The 11,915-nt window shown below is 38.7% G+C and overlaps 1 protein-coding gene and 1 pseudogene across 15 annotated transcripts in view; both read left to right on the forward strand.

The window, feature by feature from the left end:
* Zbtb20 (zinc finger and BTB domain containing 20) overlaps positions 1-11,915 on the forward strand; it is a 751,404-nt gene that overhangs the window by 408,755 nt on the left and 330,734 nt on the right. The window lies entirely within an intron of this gene.
* LOC115029570 lies at positions 121-11,332 on the forward strand (annotated as a pseudogene).

Raw genomic sequence — 11,915 nt, forward strand, 5'->3', positions numbered from 1 at the left:
AAGAAAAATTAAAATAATTATATCTATAATTTAAATCTAACTATTAATACCTATTTGATATATTTTCTAACTCTCATTTTCTCCTGAGGACATAGTTTTTGAATATGCTGTGCTCAGAATTCCTCTGTAATTTTTTTGTTTCTTTTTTAAAAATTTAACTTAAGAATTTTTCATTTAGTTACAAAGTCTTTATAGACATTCTAAATAAATAAATTCTATTCCTATAATCAAAATGCCCACAAAAGCATTATATTTTATTTTTTCCATTTCTATAATCCCTTGCATATGAACAATGAGTGGATCGGTCCGTAAATAATGGATAAATGATTGAAAGTTCAAATGAAGCATATAGTGTTAAAATGATTTTTGAAAAATTTCAAATCCATGAATGTAGGCAGATTACGGTAATGAACTCGTGTGCATTCATCAGCTGGCACAGTCACTGCTTAACCTGTGGCCTGTCAGTTTCCCACGGTATTGCCTTGTTATTTTGAAAAACTCAGATATCATGACAGTTAATTAATTAGCGAATATTTCTGGTTCATTAGGATGCTTTTACATGTTGATGTTTTAAAAAGTTTCAGAAAAGCAATTCTCATCATTATATGGAACACTGTTTCTCTTCTTCGTGTCTTGGCCTCATGTCTTCTCATATGTAGCAACTGACTGGAAATATCTCAGCAGCTTGTGCCATAGCACCCTCAGGCACATGTGCTAGCCAGAGGACAAGGGGTTGGAGAAGAGACCACTCTAACAGTTAGATAGGCTTCCGAGACAAACGGTTTTCTTTGGGATCTTTTTACTTAACTCAATTTTAGGATGATAACTTACACGGAAGACTTATACAGTATCAATTATCTTTATCATTGAATATATCAATGTATTATATACAATTGTTCATCTGAAGTAAAAGAAAAAGGTCATCCTCTGGCTACATAGAACTCTAAACTGCTTTAAGCCATTCCTGTATAGAGCAAAGCAAAGTACTTAAACCTAACTTAGTACTCTGTTCAAATATTTATAGATTTTAAGGCTTTTTTAATAACAGGAAAGCATCTGATAGTTATATGGGACTCTTAAATCTGAAAAGGGGAACATTATATAATTTTATATATACAGCTCTATATCTGAGGGAGGAAATAATCCGCTGCACATCACTGCCTGTGTTTATTACTCTGCTTGTCCCAAGGTCTCCAGAGAAACATTTACAAGCCACTTTTCCATAGATAGAACACAACTTTCACAAAAGAGTTCTATACATTCTGAATGATCTGTTGAATTGGGATTTGTGTACAGTACCTGTTTGCAAGTTTTCCTTTCTTACGTACTAAATTTTAAGCCAGAGACTGTTCAGTGGTGATGTGTTAACCAACAGGTGTTTTGAACTCATCAGATATTCAGGATGTGAGCAAGTACACACTGCATCCATAGAAACTGAATTTATGTGTTACTTTGGCCTGTTTAATCTTTGGTGCAGTTTCCATTGGCCTCGAAAGTGAGTGGCTGGAATATTGATGTGCCTAACCCTTCGAGAAGAAATAAAAAATTTCTCCACCACACTAAATCTCTAGAAAAAATATGATGGCTTACAGAATGGACACATACAAAATATTCTCAGCCAAAGCTGGTAGGAAAAGCACACAGGGAAAAAAGAAAGTAATAATACAAGCAATAAACTATCCAATCAAACAGAGCATCTGTAGAAACTGCTCCTGTGCATGTGTAAACAATACAAATCCTTTTCCTCTTTCCATCTCTTCTCTTTCCATCTGTCTTCTGAACATTTATTTTCCTCTACTATGGTTTGACATCACCACCATTAAAATATCAGCTAAAGAGCCGAAGTGTGCCTTGGTGCCATGGAATTCAGGCAGGTATGAGAAAGCAGTAACAAGCAATTGTACTCTTTTAGAGTTGCAAAGTACTCATATCTTATAGCAACTCACTTTCCCTTCGCTATTCTAAGATGGATGCTAACAGCACCTCATGGCCATTTATTTCCATCTTCTCCTTACATGTGCTGGAGTACTTTGTTCCCGTCATGAACATGAACTGTAAAGACGTTTCTTTGAAAGAGAAACCATGATTCCTTCTTGTTTGTATATTATACCATGTACTCAAGTTATCCACCAAAATGTCATCATGATTGCAGCTACAGTAATAATTATCAATAACAGTGATAGAAAGAGTAGCTGAAGCCACCTCAGAGGTAACTGCGACTCCCAATAGCTCAGTAAGCTCATCACCTGAGCCTGGTAAAAGTTCTGTCGGAAAACGCCTTGAAAAATAGCTCGTGTTTCTTCCTTATGTGTGGCTTCTTGGGTCCTCGTATTGGGTTACTGTTGTATTTGTGACCTTATGTGTAACACTAAGAATAAAGTAGCAATCCACTTTCTACCTCTTTCTCTGAACTAAGCTCATGATTATAGTTGAATGATTCTCCTTATTTTGATGCAGGGAATCCTTTGTAAGTACATGACAGGACTTTTAAGCCTAAAGATGCTGATAATCATAGCCAAAGGAGGTAGAAGGTTTTATTTAGATTGCCAAGCCTCTCTATTCCATGAAACTGGCATATTTTCTGGGAAGTTTTTATTGAACATATATTATGCAATTGTGGGCAATTGTCATGAGGATAAAATTATGTTATTCCTTCCCCAAGATAACTCCTGTGATTCTCTGTCACATGGGAGGAGAGAGGAATGAAATCCATGCTAAAGCAGATATTCAAGGAGATCATTATATCCTTATCAAAGTCCTTTCACATCGGGATGCTGAGGAGGAATCCCCGTTCTTCCCTTTGACTAGACTACAGTTCGAACAGGAGATGGTTTAGAAATGGCCATCCATCTGGAGACTGATCCAGAGGCCCCTCTAGACTCCCATGAGAACTGCTTCTATGAGTTCTGACCTCCATTGTAGAAATATTTCTGATTTTTGGTGTTATATGCCTTCAGCTTGTTTTCTGGGTATTTGATAGCCGCTCTGAATTCCTCTAATGTTTTTGTAGCATGGAGATCTTGTAACCTTTCAATCCTAAGTGTAAGGACTCTTGGAATTAATTATTTAAAGACTTTTAGCCCTTAACTATTTTTCTTTCTTTGTCCACAAACAAGTTGATTGGTTAATCATGTCCTTTGTTTGTTTTTGTTGTTGTTTTTGTAGACACTGCACATAAAGCAAGGACGAGGGAAAGCTGTTTATAAAAGATAATTACAATGGCAGCATTGCACTTTCTCTAGATTGTCTCATTCTCTTGATTGCATCAAGACCTAGACTCTAGAAAGTATATTTCAGTTTTACTAGGAAAATGGTAGAGAGAAATAATTCCGTATTTATTATGTATTATCAAATACAGCATGTTAATTGCCTTACAATTACAAATATCACAGTTCTTTCAAACCCTCTTCTATTAACATGACTTCAGTATCTGGTCAGTCCTCACACAAAGTGCCCAGAATCTAGGACAAAACTGCAGATACTTTTCAAGTCCTTGGAGAACAGTTTTTTAATCACAATATGATAGGTCTGGGGTCTGTTAGAGCTGAATTTATTTCTGAGATGACTTATCCTACCGTCCCTCGAATAAAAATTCACAGTTTCCTCAAAATTAAATCAAAACTCAAAGGCCAAAGGGATCTCTAAGATTGTCTCCAAGTCATCCTTTTGATAAATTTGTATTGATTTATTTGTTAGTATTTCAATGAAGGTTTGGTTAGAGAAATGTGAATCATTTTCTTTTGTTCCAATTCATTTTATATATTAAATACGATTTTATTCATTGCAGTATATAAATAAAAAAATCCCACCTCCGGATGCATTGCTCTGTATGACCCTGTTCATCTCAGGTTTAGTGCTTTGTGGGACTCTGCTTGTCAACAGGTGATCTTGCCTTTGTCTTTCCTCAGAGTTCTGCCTCTGGCGCCTGTCACCAGCAGTCACATAAGGACAGTTTTACCATTCCTTCACGCTGCTCTAAGTTTTCTTTTCTTTTTTTACTGCCGGTACATGAATTTGTTATTCTTTGTAATTCCCTTTGAAGTTGGAAATCCAAGGGGAATCTAAAACCGACCAGATGTTTCTACTGCTGGGGAGGGAAGAGAGTCAGGATTAAGTTTAACAAAAACTTGGTCTCTAGGAAAAAAAAATCATTTCAGCTGAAAATCATCTTGAAATGCGTTCATTTGCTATATCTCTGTTAGTTAATTTACATTTACTAGCCCTTTTGTAGGCAGTATCACCTATCCGTTTACTCAGAGTAGAATTCATAAGTTTTGTGAGCAAACAGATTCCTGTGCTTTGCGCAAAGCTGTTTCCTTTATGGAGTTTCAGCTCTATTAGTAGGGGTATCCCCTGCTCATGCCTTACTGTGAGGCCTTTCTGTTGTTGCTGATTTTTCTAAAGGATCACTATTATGTCACATCACATTGGGTGGGTCAGTTCTGCAGACTGTCACAGTTGCAGAGGCCAGGGAAGCCTGACTTTGGGGACGGAAGGAAAGAAAACCTGCTTAAATGGCTAGCCTTTGTATGGCACATCATCCTTTTTAAAGCTATGGTAATTAAGAGTAGGTGATGAGACCTTTGACTAAAATAGCCAGAAGTTTTGTGGTCTTTTAAGTAGCTAGTTGATTTCACAGGCACTATGAATAAACAAGGTGGGAAATGAAAAAAGTGATAGTCTCTGGACATAGTAATGTACAAAGAAAGTAGGGTCGCTGTGAGATGGCATTTTGGGGTCCTCACTACAGGTACTCAAAACTACCAGAACCTGTCCATTGCAAGGGAGGGAACTAGTAAGTAACAAAATTAGACACGAATATGAAAAACTAATCTGAATATCTCAGGGGTTTGTTTCATATGTCACAAGGCATTGGATAGAGATCCTGGGTGTTATGTGCTGGGCTACAGCAAAGAATTCCTCCTGCTATCCTCTTATCCACTCTCTCAATTCCCAAGACTGCACAGGTTCCCAGGATGATAGAGAATTCAGAGCAAGGCTCAGCATCCTTACCTGCTACCTGGGTTAGGCCTTTGGAACTGGTTTCTGCATCTCACAGGGGTGGATGATAACTAGGCCCTCAGTTCCATTTACTCCATTGCAGTTTGCTCTTAAGCAGGTAACACCAGTCCTCAGTAATTATAGTAAGTTTCTTAAGTCACAAAATCAGATGGATATACCTTTGTAGGCATTCTTTTTCAGCCTGTAGAAAGGTAGGAGAGGGGAAAGCCAGAGAGAAATCACTTAGCAGCTGATTCTCTTGTTTTAAGCAGCTTTCACTTTTAAATATAAAATATTCAGGTCCTGGAACATGGGGTAATTTGAATGTTCTGTAATAATTTGGAGAAATATCCCCCCTCCTCTTATTTCTCTTACCCATTTGTTCTGTATTCAGGGGCCTGGATTTTCAGTATAGCTCTTCAAAAGTAGGTTGAAATACAGAGTTTTCAACCTAAACAGTTTCTCTTCTTCCTCCTTTTTACTAATGTATTTATTATCGCTGTTACTATTCTTCTTGGTCAAAGCAGATGGTATGAAAAGCATTTCTGTTGGTCTCACTGCTGACAGAGCTTAACCTAATAATCCAAGACTTAGAACTTAGGCCTCAATAAAGGAAACACTGTTTGAGGTATTTTTCCATTCAAACCAGCATCAAAAGTTTTTAATTAACACCATCAGAAATTAATGGGCTGAATGCAGGAGAAGGTTTCTCCATACCCAACTACTGAGAACAGCAGCGAGTGGGATCCATTGTGTATGTTTGTAGTTTATGGTGTAGTTTTATTTACTTGCTGAAGCCGAGTCCCAGCTGCACACTGGCTGCCAAGCCTCAAGAGTAAAACCTGCAGAGGCTGCTTCCCAGAGCAGTTTCATTTTGCTCGCTGATTATTGTCCTGAGTTCTTTGTGATTGTAATTGGTTAGAAAGTTTGAAATTAGCAAGTCCTTGTCAGCCATGAAAGCTTTGAAATCACAAGGCTTGATACAGCTATCAAGCCCGCTGAAGCCTAATGGCTTTCCAGGGAAGAGCCTACAGAGTGGTTAACATTCTCAGCCCCACAGGCTGGACCCCAGTCACCATTCACCACCCTCTGGAGGGCCCTGTCTCAGATCAGGGCTTTGTCTGGGGCCTTTTCTTTTCCATTGGCGAAGCCTGTTTCAGGATGAACAGATTTCAGAATAATAGGGGCAGGAGGCCTTAGGAAATGCGAGCAAATGGGTAAAATGAAGTAGGTAAGGGAACAAGGAGAAAGGGGAAAAAAAGAAAATGCAAAAGAGAAAAGACAGGATATAAGATGAAAAGAGCTTTGTAAATAGTAACATTTCATTTCTTTGCAACTGAGTTTAATGTCTCAGGGTGGAAAATGTTGGTGGGTGGGTTCTATTTTGAAACTTTTTTTAAGAGTTGCCCACTCATTGTCAAAGAAAAGCCACATATGACTGTGTAAAGGGCTATAACCTGCCCAGCATGTCCTGCTGTAGTTTTGCAGATTAAGGACACAATCCTTTCCTTTATACATCAAAACACGGGAATGATTGCTTTATCAACTATTCTAAAACACAAAGCATTTATTATTAAACCTAATGTGAGCCTCCAACCCAGTATGTTCCAGAATAGTCCTCTGCTGCCTGGTCAGTTGTGGAATAAACTGAATCCCACCTTAAGAGCTGCTTGGGCAGGGTGATCTGGAGCAGACATCATCAGCGTTGATATATCTGTCCTAGAAGCTTACAGATCTCAATAACTTCCTATAAAGCACTCATTTATGTCTAAACCCTTCAAGCTTAATACATTTAGATATAACCCTTAAACTTTCAATTGCCTTCCACTTTAATAAAACCTTATAAAAATATTAACTAAAAAGCATATTGCCATGAATTCAAAATGTCAGGAAATCTTTCAGTACATCTTGGCAAGATAATATAAAATACCACCATTCTTTTTCTTATTTTCCAAAATTTGTTCTCACATTTTCTCACAAGCACGGAAGGATCAATACATATCATTCTATAGGATAATAATAAAGGAATGACTCTGACGAAAATAATGAGAACTATATTTCTTAGCTGAACAGTTTAGTATTTACTGCAAGGTTTGATATCTTGAAGAATTTAGACAACCCCATTTGGAATAGAGTTGAATGTAGATGATTATCTGACTTTCCCAAGCCGTATTTATGAGTGCCAGATCATAATGTGAGTGTATTATATGCCTACATTATTTCTCTTGAGAATTTCATACAGTGTATTTTGATATTTATCTCCCTCTCCTGACTTCACCCAGATCCTTCCCCACCTTTCTCCCCACCCAACTTCATAGTCTTTGACCCTCCCACTTCCTCTTCTCCTCCTTTATCCATCTCCCTTCTATGAGTCTAGTTTATGTTGAGGAATTATTCTTGGGCATGGGACCTGCCCTGGAATGGGGTTGATATACTAGGTATCACTCCACTGAAGAAAGCAAGTTTTCTTTTCCCAGGAGCAGTCAGCTACCAACAGCAACCTCAGCTCGGGATGTATGTTGAGGGGGACTTCCTGCCCACCTTCTCTCCTTCATGATAGATTTTGGTCTGTGTTGACCTTGTGCTGCTCTTGTGCATGCACTCACCGTTTGTGAGTTCATGCATTTGCCCAGTTGTGTCTGAAAAGAACACTGTTTTCGTGAAGTCATCCTTCAATTCTGGCTCCTACAAACTTTCCACCCCTTCTGCCACTTGGATCCCTGAAGTTTGAGGGGAAGGCTTTGATATAGACTTCCCATTTAGGCCTGGGCATTCAGAAGTCTCTTGTTATCTATGTTAATTCCCATCTGCTGCAAGAAAAGGCTTCCTTGATGAGGAGTAAGGGATGTGCTAATCCATGCGTAAGTGATTAGGACTCATTTTCATTGTTAATCATATTTAGCAAAACAGTAATTACTTGTTTACCTTCAGGGCTACAGTTTCTTGCCATTATTGACAATGTCCGGTATGGGTTTCATCTCTTTGAGTGGGCCTTCAATGTATCAAGAGTGATTGGTGACACCAATAACATTTGTCCCACTATCACACCAATGTCACAGCCTGTTTTATAGGCTAGTATGTCATCTTTGTCTGCTATTAATGCCTAACTTAAGCAGTCCCTGAAGCAATTCTCTTTAAGCCTAGGCTCCTAGCCGAAGTGTACACTAGATACTCTTCCTCTTCATCTTAATACTTTTTTTTTATTGCTATGATAAAAGTGCAGTGAGCGAGTGGCTGCTCTGGGAACACGAGGGAAAATGATGCCTCAAAGGCTCATGTAGGTTTCTTTAAATCCTCGCTAATGTCCAGACTCAAGTACTAGATCTATGGAGCCTACCAGAAACTATCCACTGTTCGGAGGCGCCTTCTCTGCCATCCTCCCTATAGGGGCCATTAATGTGAGTGACCTCCGACCGGTGCCAGACAACCAAGAAGTTTTCAGCCATCCTGTGACCGACCAGAGTCTGATCATAGAACTTCTGGAGCTGCAGGCCCACGTGCAGGGCGAAGTGGCTGCACGGTAACATTTTGAGGACGTTGGCGGGGTGTAGGGGACTAGGGCTGTGCACGTGCTATCTGTGCAACCTCTCTGTTTAGAGAACTTATCCCTGAGAGACTGCTGTCAAGATGCCTGGTTCCTTTCTGGCAAGTAGCAGGTAGCTAAAAAAAAACCAGCAGGTAGCAAAGGATGTCACACTGCATCGGGCCTTGCTGCGGCTGCCCCCATATCAGACAGATCTTTTGCTCACCTTCAATCAGCCCCTGTGTCACAGCAGGTCTCTTGGCCCTGAAAATCTGTCATGTCCACCTTGGAGCCTGAGTAACTTTGAGCAGTTGGTAACTAGTTTGACTCTTCATGATCCCAACCTCTTTGTTCCCCAGTAAAGATAGTTGAAACACAACGTGCTACTGAGGACTCGGGGACCCAGTTCTGGGAGGGAGCGTTTCTTTCTGCTTCTTCCCTGGATGTAAACATAAGACACTTCCTCTGAAGAAATAAACTTGCTTTATGAAGAAAAAAAAATGCAGGGAGCTAAGACATTTATAAAGGAAGCATTTAATTTGGCTTTGGTTTGAGAGGATTAGAGTTTAAGATGGAACAGCAGCTCTCATCTTGGTCTACAACCATGAGCTGGAGCACAGAGAATGGCATGAGCCTTTGGAAACAGCAAAGCCCACCCCTAGGCGCATACCTACTCTAACAAGGCCACACCTCCTAACCTTCACAAACAGTTCTACCAATTGGGGACCAATTGATCCTATAGAGGCCATTCTCATTCAAACCACTACATCCAAGATATTGTGCAATGTTAGAAGAGATTGATGAGTCCATTCTAGACTTATTGAGGATGAGACAACTCTGATGCAAAACAACATGGAATAGAACTTAATGCTTTTTTTTTTTATGTGAACTGTGCTGGAGGCACTTCATACAAGTCTTGACATTTCTGGAGTAACTTATCCCATTTAGACCCCAGTGGCCTTGCTAAACCTACCTTTACTGTAACTTCTTCCTCCTCTTCTCTGAATTCATCCTCAAGTCACTCACTCATCCCTGCCTTCTGAACTACCATGCAGATTACTACATACACAGCAGCCCTTGATCCAGCCCTTGATCTGGCAGATACCCAGACCTGTATACTCGAGTTTGTTGGTCTGTTTGTAACTGTTGATTCACAACTCCTTTTCTCCTTTCTACTACAGCCAGTGACTTATTGCCAGTTCTTGGTCTGATTGACAAAGCTAGCTTAAACCCTTATGTTCACCTCTGTGTATTATGGCATTATAAATTTCTGAAGGATATTTATATGAAACATGGGGCTATTATACAAAAGCTATACTTACATATATCCTAGTAAATGAAGGAATGTATATTTAGTTTATAGCCTAGAAAGTGTAATTAACTCTGGGTAAACTAATAGAAATGTGTGAGAATCTAAATATTTTTTCCATGTATCAGGACGAAGATGGTTGTCAATCCAGTCAATTGGTAGTAATCGCAATAGTTTCTGTCAGTATTTGAAGTATCACATCAATACAGAGGGTTTCTGAGCATTGCTGAAATTTCATGAAGCCCAGAGAATAAGAGATGCCAAAGTCTTGGTATCTTCAAACAGAAATCTAAGATTGACCCCGTCTGATTCACCACAGGGCAGAATCTACTTTCAGGAGGCACTAAACAGGCTTGGAATGCAAATGGCAATACAGTAGAAAGAGTATCAGGGCATGGTGATCAAGATAATTATTGGTACTACATACATCCTTCCAGACTGCATCAAAGATGGAGAAAATGCTCCAGAAATGGGACCTGCCTTCCCAGTGGCTTATTTTGGTCCCAGATTAGTACAGAACGACATGATGTGGTATGTTAACTATACCTTTTCATGAAAAACAAGTTTCACTTTTAACACAGTTACTATGGGAAGATAAAACATTAACAATTTTAGAATTTTGTCCCCTACAAAAGTATGTAAGTCTCTGCTCATTTAATGTAGCTTAATATTTCATCAATCAAGTCAAATTATTTTACTAAACTTAGTGCCAGCAGGTAGTGATGTGCACCAGTCCCACACATGATCACATCCTCTGCTGAGAGTCACAGTAAATCATATGATACACAGATAATATTCTGTTTCATAGCGTGCGCAAAGAATTAGAGGTGCTGTTACAGCCTACTATGTTTAGTATTGGTTGGGCTCTGAAACATGTAGCCTGATGAGAACTCTAAGAAGCCTGAAGCTGTATAAGGACTCCTCAGTAGAAGCTGGCAGCACATTTTTACTCTGTGCATCACCACCCACCTCCATGGCTTTCTTCCTGGCTTCTCTTTGAATTTCTCCATTATGGTAACAACTGAAAAGAAATAGAGGTCAGAAAACACACTAATTAAAAATGAAAGCATTGGTTTCTATTCAAGCTCCGGCACTAAATAAGGGGAAAATTACAATTTCTACTGATCTTGCCCTCAATATTATCGTCTCTAAAATAGGAATGTGACCTATCATAGCTACTCGTTTTTACTTTTTCATTTGAAAGTCATTCATTGGTATAGATTAAACTACAAGAGGATAATTAAAATCACTCAAAATTGTCCACAAATAATCTACTTTCAAATTTGTGGATACTGTTATACTTTTTCCTGTGTATATACACCGTTTCTGGTTTTGTTAAAAGTCTCTGCATACCTTTATATAGTAGCTTTTTGTTTATACCTAGAGGTAAAAAATACTCAGCATTGTATTATATAGGTTTACTATATTGCACATTGACTGTCTTTTTAAAAAATTGAGATTAATAAAATTATATCATTTCCTCCTTTTTCTCCTGGAAAACCCTCCCATGTTTGCTCTCTTTCAAATTCATAACCTTCTCTTTTTAAATTTTGGTTTTATATATTTTTTTTCTTAAATTCATGAATACAACCTCCTCAGTCTGTATAACATTACTTTTATATGTATGTTTTCAGGTCTGACTCTTTGGTATTTGATTACTTCGATGTCCTTCACTGGGAAAGACTATTTCTCCCACTCTCAGTGTTCCTAAGTTGCCCGTAGTTCTTTGCTTAAGGTTGAGCCCTCTTGAGTTTTCCCCATGATGTTACAATATCCAGTCTTGTCATCCTAGTTCAACTCCTGTTGAAACATCCATGTGGCTAAGACTTCACATGTGTAATTTCTGACATGTGAAGAAACACAGTATCCCAGCAAACTCTGGGCCTTGGGCTTTTACTATCTCCACATTCACTCTTTTATTTATTTATTTATTTATTTATTTATTTATTTATTATTACGTATTTTCCTCAATTGCATTTCCAATGCTATCCCAAAAGTCCCCCATAGCGCCCCCACTTCCCTACCCACCCATTCCCATTCTTTTGGCCCTGGCATTCCCTTGTATTGGGGCATATAAAGTTT

This window comes from Mus caroli, chromosome 16 (genome assembly GCF_900094665.2).
Source record: "Mus caroli chromosome 16, CAROLI_EIJ_v1.1, whole genome shotgun sequence".
Taxonomy (NCBI): domain Eukaryota; kingdom Metazoa; phylum Chordata; class Mammalia; order Rodentia; family Muridae; genus Mus; species Mus caroli.